The 16,084-nt window shown below is 36.4% G+C and overlaps 1 non-coding gene across 1 annotated transcript; it reads right to left on the reverse strand.

Annotated features, from left to right (window-relative positions):
• Positions 1 to 3,253: 3,253 nt before the first annotated feature.
• On the reverse strand, positions 3,254 to 3,327 carry TRNAS-GGA (transfer RNA serine (anticodon GGA)). Its single transcript has one exon. It is a non-coding gene; the product is annotated as a tRNA-Ser (tRNA).
• Positions 3,328 to 16,084: the final 12,757 nt, after the last annotated feature.

Below are 16,084 nucleotides of genomic sequence, written 5' to 3' on the forward strand. Positions count from 1 at the left end.
GCTCACGTCAATACAGTATCAACAGCTCACAGCGACGCCCCTGACACATATAGGTTGGCAACCACTTGGAAAACCACTGCATTAGCGCCGCACATACACTCGAACACACTTTGTGACACTTATCAATTTTTAGAAACTTCCCCAAAGGAATACTTACAAAGTGTATGTACGGTTAATTAGGAGTTAGAACTTCCAAAATTAGCTATACATTCTTACAAAAGATGGCGCTGCAGTCTGAAAAACTAAAATACGTATTATATTTTCAAAATACTCATTATTTGCAGTAACTACATGGCGTTTTAAGGGGTTTTTATTGTAATTTGAACCATATTCTTCTACAACAAACGGTTGATGAGATAAAGTCAGCATTAGGACCTGCCATATTTTTATAATAATCACGCTTATAATTTTTGCTTGAAATGTGTCTTAACCCGTACAGGGTCAATTCCGAGATATCTCGGGTTCTTAAAACGGCAACCCCGAGCTCACATACATTGGAAGGCTTTCTTGTACTGCTTATATGTTTTCCTTTCCCCCGCGCCCCCTCCTCCCGTCCTGTCAATCAACTTCCAGTGTGCGGAGTAAGCTATTGTTCAAAGTCTGATTACAGAAGGGGAGAGAGGCGTTGTTTGTCTTCTTCTCCCCCTGATGTAATACAGTATTATTGCGTACAGCATAAATAACAGAAAACGAATTCCCCCCCCCCTTGTTTTATTATTATTATTTTATGTTGTGGGGGAGCATTTATCAGCTCACAATCGGGGAAAAATATTTTTCATGAAAATATGTGGCAATTTCTAGAAGGTTTTTGTGATTTCCAATGCGGCAGTTATAATGCGGATCAGGAACATTTTTAACACCGCTTAAAGGGTTAACATACAGTGAAACTCTTGGGAGGCATCTCTATTCAATTGACTGTCATTTAAAATCATTTCAGTACATATATTAGCTACTCGTTGATCAGAATTGATTTCAGGCATTCACTATTATTAGAACTAGACCTTTTTTTAATAGTGTAAGAGTCTAGAAATTATGGACAGTCTCTGTGATGATAGCTTTCACATATTTGCCAACTGCTTAATATGTCAATAATGAATTTGCTTATTCAAATAATGAATGGAAAAATATACTCTCAGGAAACCTCTGCTTATTTTGCGATTAATAAGCAGAATATGAATCGGAATGAATTTCAAACGAATATTTTAACACTTTGGGGTCCAGAGGTTTGTTTGGCACTTTGGTGCAGCTCGTAGTTTACAGCTTCTCCCCCGCAATGTGGAAGGTGTGTGCATGTTTGTCCCTTTGCGGTTTTTGTCTTGCTTATGATTTGTGCTAGGAATCCGAATTCACACGGTACTTCCTATCGTCGTTATGGACCGTCGTAACAACGAAGTACCGTTGTTTCCTGATGCGGTTCTATGTCGAGTCCACCTCGACATATTACCGCAAATTTTATTTTATTTACAATAATAATAACCCCAGAAGGCATGAAATGCACTTATACTGGAAGAAAAAAAAAATAATAGTCAGTACGGGAAGCACATCGCATACGGAGCCAGGTCGAAATCCCCAATAGTGGAAGCAAATCTTGCGTAGGAGGCACATACAAGTTCTGATGGAAGACTGTTCCATATTCTTGCCACACGGCATCTATATCCGTGGAAAAAGCAATCCCTTCTAGCCATTGGTATTCTTATTTGGAAGCGATGCCTACGTAGGTTAACTCGCCTGTCTATGATCTCAAAGAAAGGCTCTCTCGATGGTAGATAAACAATTTGGTGGACTAGTTTGTAGCACATCTTCAGATCTGCAGCGATTCTACGCCATTCCAGTGAGTGTAAACCCAGAAATTGAAGTCTCTGGCAATAAGATAGACCGCTCATGCCAGGTATTCGTTTCGTAAACGACCTCTGTGGCTTTTCGAGGAGCTGTATGTCCTTGATTTTGTAAGGGCTCCATACTTGCGAACAGAACTCCAGGGTCGGGCGAACGTACACACAGAAAGCATATGACAACGTATGCGCATCACACTTACGGTATGCCGTACGTAACATATATGAAATTCTATTAGCTTTGCAGACTATGCCATGATAATGATCAGTAAAATCCAGAATGCGGCTCATTGCAATACCTAAATCCACGCATGTATCCAATTGCTGTAACGTTTCATTACCTAGTTGGTAATATTCAGGATCGGTGCGTCTACCTAAATGCATTGATCCACTTTTTGATGATGAAATAGGTAGCTTATACTGACACCTCCACTGGAAAAGTTGTTGGCATGCAATTCTTAAGCCCCTAAAGCGAATGAGATTTCAGAATTTAGAAATCAAAGGCATTTTTTATATAACGAATAGGAAATTCATCGTATAGAAATAATCTTTCTGTTATTGTAATTCTAAAAAATACATGCGTATATATTTCCAAATTACTGCTAAAACATTGGCTGTAATTCTTTTGAAGTGTCAACTACTTCAATCGTTTCTTCAAAGGAAAATCCTTTTCCATTCATAGACTTATACAAATGGAAAGCTCTTAAAATAACTCGATGCATTTTACACTAATATCGAACGTAATGATACCGAAGTGCTTTTCCGTGTATCTTTTTGCATTTCAATTCACAGGTTTACCGAGCTAATGGAATATTTTGTATACGTAGGCTTCTTCTAAAAAGGTTTATCGGCAATTTGAGCAGGTCGAGTGTGGATCATAAATGGATAGTGAATTTTCCTAAACGGCATAGACCTACGATATAGATACACGTATTTCATTATTTCATGGATCTAAAGGGTTTTGATGCTCGTATAGTGAAAATCGATTCAAGTTAGTTACGGTTCCCTATATGAATAACGTTTGGAGCAATTCAAAGATTAGAAGATAAATATCGAACACATTTAAGAATTTGAGAATTTTTTTTTTTCAAAATGTTATATTATTTCGTAAAAAATTAAATCATTCCATTAAACAATTTTTCTATCTAATTTTGAACGATTTGAATGAAATGAATGATTCATTTTAGCCAAGTTCACCACACACACACACACACACACACACACACACACACACACACAAATGAGCTATAAAACTCACATAACTTCAGATGATACAAAATTGAAAAAAAAATTCTTCCTAGTTTTTTTTCGTTCCTCAAATAAATAGAAAGAAATTTTATTCTACGGGGAATCACTTAATTCGAAGGTTTTTAACAACTGGCTGTTGCGAAGATATATTTGGGAAAGAGAGAAAATTCAACTGCCCCTGCGGGGAATCGAACCCACGTCCTTTCACTTTCCGGGTGAACGCCCTAGACCACTAGACTACAGAGGCAGAGAATCTCTCAGTCTTTCCTTGGAGCTCGTGTACACTGAAAGGGACCGTACATGGACGGCCGGACCAGACTCAGGCCAAGCTCACAACTGCTGACGTTGCCACCAGATTCTGGTGGCAACGGTCTAGTTGTCTTGTGGTCTAGGGCGTTCACCCGTAAAGTGAAAGGACGTGGGTTCGATTCCCCGCAGGGGGAGTTGAATTTTCTCTCTTTCCGAAATATATCTTCGCAACAGACTGTTGTTAAAACCCTTCGTATGGTAGCGGAGAGTGACGTCATCCTTGTAATCACTTAATTGTCTTTGCAGAAGTTTGCTCGCGAACCGTTGATCTTAGAGGCATACTTCAAATTAGAAAAAATATCCACAAATAACGTGTAAAATTCAGATATGAAATTTATGTGGCAAATAGTCGTATGGTTGTTAAAATATAAAAATTAACTTTTTAAACGGGCATATTGTCCCAAACCCAGTATGAAAGTTGTTGCCCCGTTAATTCTGAGGACAATAAAAAATTTTCACGTTTTTCAGTGCAATATCGGCTGAGATATTTCAATTCCAAAATCGGAGAAAAGTTAAGAAAGAACAGCGTTGACCAGTGGCTTCATACCCCCGTTAATGTTGTTATTTTCCAGCTTTTGTCCGATTTTTGAATTCAAATACCTCAGCGGATATTGCACTTAGAAACGTGGAACTCTCGTTGTTGGTCTTAGAAGAGACAGATCAACAGCTTTCGAATCAGTTTTTTGAAGTCAGGGTGTCCGTGTAAAGAGTTAAGTTTTCCATTTCAATAACTATACAACCCCCTTGAGGCATTAATGATGCATCTGAGTTCTACACGTTATTTGGATGCTATTGAAAGTATGATAGGATCACCGGTGTCGAGTAAAATGTGATACGGGGGAATTGTGGAATCACCCTGTATATTATTTTGTGAAAAAGAACGCATCCAATAATGCAATTTGTCTATCTAATTTTAAATGACTAGAACGGAAATGGGAATTTCTGGGCACGGTAGACCAGGTCGATATAGTAGGTACTTGCCTAAAGTACCAAAGGATGTTCAGATGTGACACGAGTTAAAAACCCGGGGGGTTCGTCCTTGTCAGAAAATTTCCTTGCACACGGGTACAACCGAAACGGCGACATGACCACAAAAAAAGATTGCTACCGTAGGGAGTACCACATCGACGTAGAAAAGGCTGCATTTCAGAATCAAATTGTAGGTCCCGGTCTAAATATCCCCCGTGTGCAGAAAATGACCGTGGTGCGACAAAAATGATCAAAAGAAATTCCTGAATGATTCATTTTGGCCAAATTCCTCACAAATGAACTATGAAACTCAAATAACTTCAGATCATTTCAAATTAAAAGCATTTCTTGCTCGTTTGTTTCGTTCCTCAAATTAAAAGGAAACCAATTTTATTCTATAGTAAAACATGAATAGTATAAAAGAACTGGTCCTCCTTTTTTTTTTCTAATCGCGAGCACTTTTTATGCTTTTCATCAGAAGAGCACCCATACAGTAACTCTATTTATGCTCCTACTACAAATAGTGAGGAAAATGTTCGTATAAAATCAACAATTTTGACAATATAAATTTCTGCATGCAAAAGAAATGGTTTAATTAACAATATTTTTTTTAAGATTTTATATAAGACATTTTATATATTCAATTAATTATCTAAATATTACTTAGTTTTTTTGGGTATCACGAAAAATAAGTTCTAAGCGTTATAACTAAAAAAAAATTGGTTATTTCATATTAATTAAAAAGTTGCGTAAAAATGAAGTTAGTTAAATGAAGTTTTGAAACTTATCAAATATGTTATTCAAGAGAGAAGTATCAGCAATTAATTAGTAAATTTAATTTATTTATATCAATTAGAAAGATCAAATAAATACCAATGTTTTTTAAAAATTTATGTTCATAAAAATAGTTTGAAAATTTATTTTCGAAGTATTGTTTTTAATATTTGGAAAAATAATAATTAATTTTACTGATTAATCACCGATTCTTTCAAAAACATGTTCAGAGGTTCCATTCCACTTGCCGGAGATTTGAAAATAATGGTATAGAAATATTCATTTCCCATGTTTCAAAAAAATTATTATGAATGTGTTTTCTTTGTTTTTCATATGGAAAATATAGTGGTGAGAATTCAAATAGAAACCGATTCAAAATCTTTTGCATACTTGAGAAATGGAACAGATATGCAATAAATATGCATAAACTTAATTAAGCTTATTTTTATTTTCAGTTATGAAGGAAAAAAATTAAACGTGGCAGTTCACGTTCCGCTACTGCATTTCTAAGCATAAAAATTTCAGTTATGAATCAATATCAAAATATGTCCGGAAATTTTCGTTTTTTGTTTCTTGGGCCGCTCCCATATGAGACATAATTGTATAAGACACCACGAATATTCACGAGGAAGGGAAACGGTAAGCATATTTGCACACGTTAATGATACTTAATTACAGTATCGATCAAGTTGTTTACAATTGCAAGTAGAATTACAAGGACGTCCGAGAAATAGTTTTTGATATTTTAATATTTTTGTGAATTTTTCAGTGAGAAATTAGGAGAGAAATATAAGACATTTTCATTTGGCACCATCTTACGTAGTGTAGCTCTGCGTTACTTTATACGAATCATTTTTTTTACGTCACTGGATAACAGACCAATAAAAAAATGCTTTCTTTACAACTACTTCATCAGTAGAAAAATGCCACGGGGAAACAGAGCTGCAAGAATGTGAGATTCGTGAAATTTGGCTATTGCATGGCACGGCGTTTCTAAAACACGTATCTATCTTCTATCTTCTATATATATAAAATTGATTGTCTGTGTGTCTGTGTGTGTGTATGTTCTCTATACAAATCTACAATTTTAGATCGATCGTCGCCAAATTTTGCATATATACCAAATGGGACCCGACTTGAACGATAGGCTACTTTAAAATTTCGTCAGACCCGGGCAAATGCCCCAAATGGGCAAAAAACTGTCCGGCAACAATGGTTTTTGGGCCTCAACAATCACTTCTCGAACGTTTACTTTGGTTACCGTGGTTCCCTAGCGATGAGTTTCAGACGTGTTTATGTCTTTACAATGGTTTGTCACTTCTTTAATGCTGCCAGTTATGTATAATAGTTTATGCCTTTATAATGGTTTGCCACATTTTCAATACTCTCAGTAATGAGGCTTTTTGAATAGACGTCATAATCATCACCATCATCGCTTTGAGGGTCAGGAAAAGGGTGATCCTCATAGAAATCACTATTAAAATTGCCGATTTAACTGCATAAATACGGAAATTTAGTGGGGGGGGGGGGTTCCTGCCACATCAATAATTTTAAAAATTAAATTGAATTCTCGATTTTTGAAACATGCAATTCACTTGGAGATACGAAGCCCAGAAAATTAAAAATATGAATGATTTGCCGGATCTACTTTTGAGTTGGATATCCATGCAATAACATTGATTTCAACTTTTTATTTACATCTTCTCAAGCATGAAAATTAATGTCTCCGTATTGTCTTTTGATATTTATTTGCATAAATTCATATAGTTTAGGATGTTTTTAAAATTAGTTATGGGCCCCGTAAAGTGCATCGAAAAAATTCCACAGCTTTAATTGAGCATTTTTGGAAGCTGAAACAGGCAGAAATAGATAACTTGAAGTTCAGGGGGAGGGAATCGAAATACCTAACACCCATTAAAAAAAGGGGGGGGGGGCTATTCATTTCTACGTTTCTTTAAATTTAGATTTATTTCTTTCATGAGTCGCGCAGGACGTCGCCATATTGGTTAACTTAGACACGGTTTGCATGTCCCTCAAAGAAAGAGGGAGATATCGCATGATCCAAAAAGCCTCATTGAAGAAAACCCGGGCAGCGCCGGGTATTGTAGCTAGTAGTAAATAAAATTGGACGTCCTCTATGTGCCGTCACAAATGTTTTAAGCCGTGGAATATGTGATTTTGCAAAAAAGACGATATGGACCCTATCAAAGTACAATGCTTGTGCTCTAGGAATAAGGAGCAAAATGCCATCCATACTTCATGGCCGTCTCGTTCCCTTAGCTTCATAATGCGCAAGAAAACAGTCGACCAAAAAAAAAAAAAAACATTATCCAAACTTCCGATAACTATAAACGAACATTTCCTATGTTATGATATTAGTCCCGTTCCGTTCTTTGCAAAAGTGATAACAATACCGAATGACAACATTATCCGTGATTCTAATAAGTGGTGTCGACTGTACCAACGAAAGCCGAAGAGGAAAACTCCAATGTCGAATTGAGAGAATTCTTCTGCAAGAATTTATGTAGATAATGATCGCGCGTCTCCATCCTCCAAAAGATTATTTTGAAATATATCTCCATTTTATCAAAAAAATAAAAGTTTCGGTAGCGTAATGCCTTACTGAATATTTGTTTATCAAAGAACTAACGAGTATCACTAATTAAAGAGCACTGATATCCAACTAGAATTTTTAAGATACTTCGTGTGAGAGAAATGACCATTATGCATACGCATTTCTCTTATATTTCTAAAAGTTTAAGTTTCAGTTTTTTTTTCCCTCTTAGAAACACTCATCTTATTTCATATTTATTAAGAAAAAAAAAATTGGCGTAAATAATTACGTGAAATTTGTAGGTAATGGCTCTCTTGCTGCGGGAACACACAAGTACAAAATGTGGAAGAAAATGACGCCGTTTTATATTTATTCTTTCCTAGAGGGCATTGCATACAAAACTTCCCCTCTTTCGCGATTTTCTAATATTAATATCCCCTCATTAAGTTATAAAGAGGTCTCGGGGAAAAATGTAAAACCCTTTGGTAATTTTCATTTTCTTTGATAATGAATGCAATCAATCACATACGGGAACGAAGCAAAAATTTCCTTGGCTAACAAAGAGGAACACAGAGAGAGAGAGAGAAAGTAAGAGCCGTAGAGTCAGATACATAATTAATTCGCATGTACGTTGAACTAAAATTAAGTAATTGAAAGTACCGCCGGTGGAAAAAATGTAATGAGGGGGGAAACATATATATACATTCTGATAATTTAAAAATATTATGATTGAAAATTACGTTTGGTAAAAATTGATTAGAATTTCTATGATTAGGGAAATTTCGTAAATATAAATATTTTATAAAATTTAATTAAGGTATTTAAAGAGGAAAAACATATAAAAATCCTTTCTTTTCGCTTTGAGAGATAGACATGGATTTTTTTTATCCTAATGGCTTTTCATGGAACATAATGTTATTCGGAAAAATATATAATATAATTAGAAATCAGTATATGTGTGCATGGATTATTTGATTAAATTTACACACGTAAGAATTTTTCAATGAATTTTTTTACAAGAATCACCGTGATTCAATAATGATAGTCGAAAAAAAAGTTATAACTGAGAGGACCAAAAAAGCTAACATGAAGTACGTGCCACTCTCAAAATGATCCCGGCTGTCCATGTGGTTTTTTAACATAATCTATGTACACATAGATTATGTGTGTACATAGATTATATGTGTTATGCATATTTACTATAACATAATCGTATAATTAAAGTTACACTTTGAAACGGACATAAAGAAAAGACTACTGGACAAAATGTGGTCAAACTTGGTTATAGTTTACAGGAGGTCATGGGACTCATTTTTCCGCAAAAAAAAAACGTTCAAAAAGTCACCACCAGCGGGAAATGGCGCTGTATGCAATATTGTTAAACGAAATAAGACATGAAGACATCGGTTTAAAATGTTTTTTAATCGTTTCAAAAATAAAACTGTTTCTGAGGTTATGCAAAATCACAATGGCTACATGGCGTACGGCAGGAGGAATGCAAATTAAATTTGTGTATATAGATGAACTTTACACATCATTTAATTTTTCATTGATAAAATTTAACCTCCTCGTCATTCTTGCAATAGTTTTCACGGTACTCCTCGTACATGTGTCAAACAGTTACTTCATCACCACTTCACGGATGATCAGGTTATAAGCCCCCACACATTAAGCCCCCCACAACATTAAAAATCAATAATTTTGTAATGGTGTTCTTTGCACTCACCTAAAACAGCCGCCCCTAAATCCTTCCGCCCGTGGCAGTTGCACTCCCCTCTAGTTACAGCCCTGCTTGTTGCCATAAAGAATTCTGTGAAAAGGGTACCGGCGTTAAATAGCGGTTCCGTTGTATTTAACTACTACTGTGGAGGCCGTGGGGTTTGAACCCAAATCCTCACAATGTGAGTCCGTCAATATGATCGCTCGACCACCACAGTGGCTGGGCGATTTACTACCCATTGACCTATGCTGGAAGCCCGAGTGTGAGTAGTGTTGCTTCTGATTTTCAGTGCTGCCACCTATATATCAGAAGTGAAGTGAGCGAAGTGTAATAATTGAGTATTTGTTCTATTGTATGCCTGTTGCTCTCTCTCCGGCGAGACTTTTCAACGCGGAGATCGGCTCGCATTTGCATCTCGAAGTTAGAAACCATAGAAAACCAGCCTCGCTTCTGCCGACCACAACTGTGGCACCGGTGGGGTTCGAACTCGGGACCTCGCGATGCTAGTCCGTCGCTATGACCACTCGACCACCACAGCGGCTCTTGCTGAGGCTGCCATCTGCCATCCATGTTTCGAAATGAAAATAATAAACGCTGCAAATACTTTAAACTTCGAAAGTATCTCGTTGAAAGTCTACTATCTCTCTAAGTAGGGGCTTCCTTTAAATTGGAAAAGTCTTTCAAATGAAAAAAAAATTAATAAATAAACAATAACTGTTTTTATTTTAAGATCAAATTCATTATGCTTTTAATCATTTTATATAATTCTGAATGAAAAGATAAATACTTTAAAAATAATTACCGGCGACTGCACTCATTTCATAATGTAATTTTTGTTGTATGAAAATACAAACTTCTTGCTAAATATTGCCTTATGTTTCTCCTTAAGTACAGAAACCGTAATCTAATTAAACCGAATTCGTACTTCTGATTATGAAATTCCGATCGAACATAACATTCCAATCTAATCGAAGCGAAATGAGGAAATTTAAAAAGTGAACTAGATTTAAAATTAAATTAAAAATAGAACAGAAATGAACGGAAACAGTAATTTGTAAGCGAAAGAAGAGAACACAAACAGTAATTTATGTTTTGGAGATATTTATATTAATTCATCAACTATCTGAAATGGAAAGTGGTTTTCCCATTTGTTTCGTCGTTTCCAATTGTATCTGATTAGCCAACCTACTTCATTTACAAACCTCATTAGTGTAGTTCCATCAATTACTAATATTAATATAAAAGAACGTAGTTTTGTCAGCCGATTTGCATAACTTGCATTCATTCTACGAAATTGCTTTTTCGGTAAATAAAGAGATAAAACATCAATTCAGCGTAGAAATATTTTGAATCACATTTGTGCTTCGTTTTTTAGATACTTCAAGTCATTATTATATATACATATATGTGTACTTTTTTGGATTCCAGCCAACGTGCCATAAGCTTAGAATAAAAATAAAAGTTATCCATTAAGTATAAGATGTATTGACGGAATTTTATAGAGAAATGCATAGTTCTCATAGGCGCCGGAGCCAAGGGGGGGCTGAGACTCACACAGTACAGTCCCCAGACATGAGGCAGGCAACCTCAGACAATCCTCATTCATCCTCCCAATAAATTTTACAAGGGGGCTGAGTCCCACCCCCAATAATTAATTTATATACAATGCAACGACCCTTCCCCCCCCCCGCGTGCATAAGGGGTTGAGTCCTGTATACATGGTACAGCTGACAACTTTCAGCCCTTTCAATGTTTTATTCATTTCGGCGCCTCTGGTGTGTACGTCAACTGTTAGGAGAAAATCGGGGCGTGTGGGGGGTTAAGAATAACCTGTGAAAGAGATTAAGCAGGTAAAAGGATAAAAGTTGATTAAAGGGATGGATCATTTCATCGATCCTTTTGCATGGGGGCAACAGAATAATCTGTCAAACTGTGAGTGTCTCGTGACTGAGAGCGGAATAATCTGTAAAATTGTGAGTGTCTCATCACCAAGAACGGAATAATCCATTTGAAAATTACGTGTAAACTCATCTGTTTACTGATATAGGGTGATGCGCACTAGACAGATAAAGAATTTAAAGGGAAGGATGGAAATAAGTAAATAAAGGCCAAACCATATATCACTGAAAATTTCAGGATATGAGGAAATTGAAATTCCTGAGGACTAAGCATCAACCAATTTCTTTCATTTACTTTTGTGAATAATGAGCCTGAAAATAGCGTTATACTCACTCGTATATCCTTTTCCACGTATATTGATTGAAAAGAAGCTTTTGTGTGTTACCCAGAGATGCGCTTACTCTTCTATATCACTATTGAGTTTTCACGAGAAAATTTTTGAGTCACGATGTTTTACGGTTTTCAATTTACGTTTGCAGTCTTCATTTCCGGATTCTCGTCCATAACAGAAAAGTGTTTTCGACACAACAACTGCGGAAGATAAAGAACTCCACGCGAGCTACCTTCTACAGATTTGACCAATAATGACCTTATCCTACGGCCGACAATCGCCTTGCGGAAATTTACGGCCTACTATCCCTAAAAAGTGGGTAGAGACGAAAGGGGGGGGGGAGAATATGAAGAAAGAATTAAAATATGCAAAATACAGTCAAACCTCTCTCAACGGTACTCTGCGGACCAAGAAAAAACATCATCGTAGATAGGTTATCGTTGTATCCAGAGTATTGTAGCATTATCATTAGTCACCACCATATATATGCTGCTGTTTGCATCTCTTCTAAACTGGAGTTATTAGTAGTACCGCCATAAAATGCATTGAAAACTATTTATTCACAATAAAAAATTGTCATTGATTGGTTGATCAATAAAACTCAGTTGATTGATCCACACTGTAAAGTTGTTTACCGCACATCAATTTAATGACTACACAGAAAATAGCTTCAGGGCAACTTCATTAACACTTTCAAACAGTAGATTGTGCAGAATATTCCGGTGCTATTAAACATCCTCGAAAGAACAAAAGGTGGATAAGAATTTAAAAATATATTCAAGGATATTTTGAGTGAAATAAAAAAAAAAGACATCGTTGCACAAAAAGTGGTTTTAAAAAAATCTCAAAATATATCGTTATACAGTTGTTTATTGTAGTAAAGGATATCGTTATATCGAGAGGAGTCTAACATTAGGTAACTCCGAACAATATTTGAAAAAATACCGTTGTAGTGGAATTTATTATTGTATCTATAGTGTCGTTGCAGCAGTTTTTTCGGCCTTGGCAGTCTTTGCTCTTGCATGAAGTCGAGTCTGTTATCATCCCTTTGGGGTCCAGAATACTCAATAGTTTTTAGCCACCAAATAACCGTTATCTTAACTGTTGTCCTGGAAAGGAGACATTGTTTTGATTGCTGATCGGAAAACTCTGATGCTATAGGGTCTACAATATTATCTAGGGCTCATCCTCACCAGACACATATGGAGAACAGCTTCGCAAAAGTGCACAGTCGCATATATAGTCTCGATTAACTATGCGTGTTTTTTTTTTCAAATCATTATTATTTACATAGTCCACCACGGTCCAGACCCATTGTGGAGCTGCGCCTGAATGGTGCAGTGGTAAAATGCTCGTCTTCCACCATGAAGGATACCGTCAAGGTCCACGGGTTTGAATCCGGGGGAAAGAACATCGAAAACAAGTGTTTTACCTATATATAGCCTGAAGTCACCACCGGTATATATAGATGGCGTCTTTATTTGCTACCCGACACCACTGGTTGAAAATTGCCGTATAGCGATTCTGAAAATTTCGCCTTCGTGCAGAAGGACGTCAGGTGGAGCCAAATGATATAAAAACTGCATTACCTTGGCAGAGGCGAAAAACGATTTGAACTTCTATATTGCACATCCCGAAAGGTCACGAGCAAATGATTAGCTCATCCTATCACTTTCGAAATAAAAAGGAGCAAGAGTAGGATAGCGCAAGTTTTGTACAGAAATTTGAATTTGGTGATTCAAAGGTGTCCATCCCTGAAATCTCCAATTTCAGGAATGGACTCGCTAGACACAGCGATGGAAACTCGGATTGATAAACTCATGAAGAAAATCAACTTATGGGAAAACAGTCTCAAATTTAGCGCTTCGTAAAAGAAGAGACACCGAAGGATGTCAAGTTCTACAGACTTGTAGTCTGGATAATGCAGGTAATTAGCTTTCAAACCAAGAAAGATGCCCATTGCCGAATAGTCGCTTAATTTTTCGTTTCAGCGGTGCTTCTCAAAAGTCACTAAGAAGGTTCCAAAGATGTTCATGAAAGAAAAATAAACTGGTGCTTCTCGATTCTCGATTCTCAGTTTTCATCGATGACAGATTGTGTTGAACGTTACAGAATAATGTATCGAACCGGCGTGAATACAGAGGGGTGGGGCAATCACCTTTCCTTAGCTGCCCTCGGTGACACATCGTCTTGAATCGATACCTGAAATGCACATTAAATGATTTTCGGGACAGGAAATACTTCTATTTTATACCCTGCCGAACATACGAATCGCAGTATAATTCTTCGGTGTGACAAGCACCTTAATCTCAATGTAACTCAGCGTCGAATCAAAATCCCGGTGGTCTTAAATAAAATCATAAAAGTTTTATCATTCAATTTTTTCATCCCAATTCCAAAGAAGCTAAACTGAAACTATGGGCTATTTCTTCACATGATACCATAAAAGCGTAGAGAGAATCCTATATAGAAACTCGAAACAAGACCCTGCAATTGGAAATTCTAGCGAAGACTCAAAAACTAAGTTTCTAGAAAGAAGAGAACAAAAATGGGAAACCGGACAAATTCTCGGATTCTTACGTCACAAGGGAAAAGGGGGATTTTCTCGTCAAAACTTTCTTTTCCTTTTCTTTGTTCTTGGCTTTTAGGAACGAAATACTTCAGTTAATATTTGATTTTTAGCCTTACTTTTAGTCTCATCCGAATATGAAATAGAACATGCGGAAATCGAAACTGAATGAACATCGCAGAGTAATGTACTACAGTATGATACTGAAATACAATGGGTAAGCAATCTCCAAACACACGAGCCCAATAACAATCACTCAGTTTGGTGGGGGGGGGGGAGGGGTGAGGTTGAATGAAACCTCTGGATCAGTGATTCCCAACGTGGGCGTTAACACACCCGTGGGGGCGATGGAATGTCACGGGGGCGGTAAAAGCTACGGGTATAACAGGATTCTATGGGTTAGATTGCGTCGGGTTGGGCGATGGGACAAAAAATTTCTGAAGAAGGGGGTGATGGGGAAAAAAAGGTTGGGAAATAATGTTCTAGATGAATTTCAAGGAAAAGAAACCCTAATAATTGTCAGTTAGTTATTGATCAACACTTAGGCTCTGCAGAGTCCTTAATGTGGCATTTCTACCCGCAAGTTAGATTTAGATAGACCCGTAGATTTATCTTATAAACAAATAAATCTCTTCATACATGTATGCATAATACACTTATTTCAAAAAATAATATATTATAAATTTACATTATGATACTGTATAACTTCACAGTGATTTGCAATTTTTCAAATAAAAAGATGATGCTCTAGTATCGTAATCCTAAGCCGACATTGCAGCTTTTACAACCCATCATTATTGTGCATGCAAAAAATTCTGTATAACAGAACAGAACAGAATTTAATTTATTTCATATTTTCTCAGCCCAATGAGGCTGTCTGACGACTTACAAATACCCTTTCTGAGGAGTTGTGAAGGAGAAAGACAAGTTTGTACATGTATGTGTAAATCATGAGTGTGTGTTTGTGTAAACTAAAATCCAGTCCAACGTCATGTCCAAAGTAAAAATGTAGTATGTGCTCCAAAAGGTCACAATAAGGGGGAAAAATTAAAATATTCAATATAAATTGCATTGGATTTTCATAGGCGTGTGGCGTAGAGAAATATACAGTTTTATTAATACATCACATATTTCTCAATTTCATGTTGAACACCGGTTTAAAACCAAAAACTAATTTTACTTGAAAGAATTATAACAAATAGTTCTATTTTTGTTTGATAGGTAGCAGCAGTAGTAGCAGTGTAAAATATTTTTCTCCCGTTCTTAATTTATATAATAATAGAGCGTAAATATACTAAGACAGAAGGTTGAGAAATTATTCTCTTTCGTTATTTACTCTTCCAAATTTCCAATTTCCTTGGCCATGGCTTTTATTTACCTATTTCCATCCATTCCCTTTAAATTCTTTATCTGTCTAGCATCACCCTATATCAATAAACAAATGGGTCTATGCGTAATTTTCAAGTGGATTATTCCGTTCTTGGTGATGAGACACTCACGATTTTACAGATTGTTCCGCTCCCGGTGTTGAGGAGCTCACAATTTTATGGATTTGTCCCCTCTCGGTGATGAGACGATCACAATGTTACAGATTATTCCGCTCACGGTCACGAGACACTCACAGTTTGACAGATTATTCTGTTTCCCCATGCAAAAGGATCAATGAAATGATTCATCACTTTAATCAACTTTTATCAAACCCTGGCCTCAACAAATTTGAAATATTTCCAATTTATTTGGTTTACAAATTATTTCTCCGATTCATACCGGTCCGCGAAACTTTTCACTTAATTTCACAGGTCTATAAGTAGAAAAAGGTTGAACACTGTCCTAAACCGAATAAAACTTTCAATAAATCTCTATAAAACTCTCAGATAAA

This window comes from Pholcus phalangioides, unplaced genomic scaffold (genome assembly GCF_987345545.1).
Source record: "Pholcus phalangioides strain wild (caught in Gottingen) unplaced genomic scaffold, Ppha-v1.0 ptg000009l_1, whole genome shotgun sequence".
Lineage (NCBI taxonomy): Eukaryota > Metazoa > Arthropoda > Arachnida > Araneae > Pholcidae > Pholcus > Pholcus phalangioides.